General features: G+C 47.0%; 1 protein-coding gene across 2 annotated transcripts in view; it reads right to left on the reverse strand.

The window, feature by feature from the left end:
• Positions 1 to 2,500, reverse strand: part of atp2a2b (ATPase sarcoplasmic/endoplasmic reticulum Ca2+ transporting 2b) — a 59,161-nt gene that overhangs the window by 35,686 nt on the left and 20,975 nt on the right. The window lies entirely within an intron of this gene.

Raw genomic sequence — 2,500 nt, forward strand, 5'->3', positions numbered from 1 at the left:
TAAGGAGGTCCAAACTGCGCACATCTAAGGCTTGCGTGCTTCTCTCACCACGGCCAGCTGATGGCAAATCGGTTTACGTTAGTGATGCATTTAAAGACGAACCACTAAAACGTTGTACATCTTTCCTTTAGAATTATCCCAAGGAGAGAAAACCTCCGTGGAGAGCTGTGCTTATTGGCCAGAGGCTTTACTGAGGAAGCAGCGGGCCACTGGCTACATTCGACTGATCACAATGTCTGCGAGGTGGATGGGCGGTAGACCGCCTTCCTGGAGGACTGAAAGATGAGATACGCACTGCTAAACGCTCGATAACGATGACAGCAGACGCTCCCCAGGCCAAACAGTGGATCAGGTGTGAGGAACGTGAGCCAACAGGATTGGCATCACTTTACAGGGCAACAGTGAGCAGGTGCACCAGAGGCAGATGAAGAAGCAGTGAAGTGCAGCTCAGCGGGAGGCGCTGGGGTGGGCTGGGAGCGAGGGTCAGCAAGGCCCTACAAGGTCATGCTTCCATAGAGAACGCTGGAAACAAAAGCTGCAGCCCAGTCTAGAGCCTGTGACTCACACTCCGAGGTGGAGGGACGGGCAAAAAAGAAAAAGAGCGCTGCCGTTTCTCATTCCAGCTATTCAGAGCAATGAGACTGTTGCCGTAAGCTGCTGCTCGGTGAAAGGCTGCATTACGCTGCTCCACAGACATCCCCCCCTCTGAAGAGCCGTAATGCAGCACTACAGGATGAGAAAAGGCTTAGAGGACCTAAGGCCGCTGCCGAAACCTCAAGCTCTACGTCCTTTTTCCTTGGTTAATGTGACATATTCTCTTTTGAATATTTCTCGATGAAGTGCACGCATGCTATTTTTTGCATTGCTATTATTGGGGTTTCTTTATCGACAAGTCCACCTCACGTTGCACTGGTCAGCTCTAGTACCAGCTTTAGCTTCTGCCCAATTTGCCTAATTACTGTTAAGGTTTTCAGAGCATGTTCAACAAAACATTACCAAAACGGCGTCTTTACAAGAGAAGATAAAATCGTTCTGTGCGTTTTGTGTGTTAATGTAATGTAAAGAGAACAAAATACATGAAAAATGACGTTTTTTTGCTGGACAGCAGCATTTTTGTTTGGAAAGCTATGACTGTATTTGGCTCTCATCCTAAATGAAAAGTACACACAGGGTGATTCAAAAAGATTCATCCCATTTCAAAGAGCCATATTTTTACAACTGTGAGGCGTCTAGGAACCAATCACAATCCAACTGCAAGAGGGGGTCATGGAGCGTTTTACATTCTCCACTTCGATACGAGTGAATCACTCATAAGTGTGTGGTCAGCAGTGAAGCTCCAACAGCTCAGAGCGTTCCTCGTTGGTTCCACAGCTCCAGACGATCTCCGAAATCGCTCTGAAAGAGCCGTGAGTGCGGCGACGCCCGACGTGCTCAGTCCAGTACGGGATGAGTTTGGCTGTGGTGTTGACGTCTGTACAGCTGGAGGAGGTTCAGACCGAGACCTTGTAGAGTTACATGAACTTTACGCTCCGTTTACAGTTCACTGCACTGATCTGTAACGATTTACTATGAAATAAATCCTTTTGAAATCAGACGAATATCCTCAAATCACCCTGTACTGTTAAGCCAACAGGTGTTTCTGATCTAAATGTAAGCGAACTTGAACTCTAACGTGGTCAATTTTAAACTTGCTGCTTGTGTGATGTGGCCCTGTTGTTGGTTTCAAATAATTCAATGCCATCAGGTGCCGGGATAAGAAGAGCACTGACCACTGTGTATGTACAACGGGCCATATACGTACACGTAACCTCCTTGGCGAAACAGACAGATTCAGACAGAAAGCGAAGAGGATCGGTTCTCCTTCCTCTCAGACAGGTTGCAGAGTGACGCAGAAGCTCGGAGGGATAAAGCACAGCGATCAGACCTCACCGAGCGCAGAAAAGGACACTGCAAGATCACAACTGTTTTAAAATCCCACAGCACCATCTGCAGCAGGGCGGGTCACTGACCTCCAAGCTCAGCCCCAGACAACACCTAAGAAAAGCTTAAACACTTTGTTGCTGAGCGCTCTGAAGCTGGAAGCCTGTCTGGACAAAGATGTATACGCATTACACTTAGTATTATTTTATTAATATAAATATAAACGAGCTTCTCGGTTTAAGATCAGATCAAGTCATTTGTATTGCAGTCAACCTGAATATAAGCGCTGCGCTTTGAGGCAGGCAGCAAGGCCAAGAGAGCATATGTGCCTACTCGGTAAGCCTCTCGTTCTTTGTACATTGACCCCATTTGCCCAACACTCATCTAACTGCTCTATTCTTCATATCCATCCTCTGCAGCAGCCACAGTCTGGAATGGCCTGGGTTAATCCTTCCTCAGTTTCAGCGGCTTATGCAGGGGCTAAGAAACCCAATAAACATTCTCCCTCATCTCTTTTCCAAGTAGAAAAAAAAAAAAAAAAGCAGTTCTCTCTCTGCGGACCTTGCTGATGGTGACAAAG

Source organism: Pygocentrus nattereri, chromosome 16 (assembly GCF_015220715.1).
Source record: "Pygocentrus nattereri isolate fPygNat1 chromosome 16, fPygNat1.pri, whole genome shotgun sequence".
In the NCBI taxonomy this organism is placed as follows: Eukaryota; Metazoa; Chordata; class Actinopteri; order Characiformes; family Serrasalmidae; genus Pygocentrus; species Pygocentrus nattereri.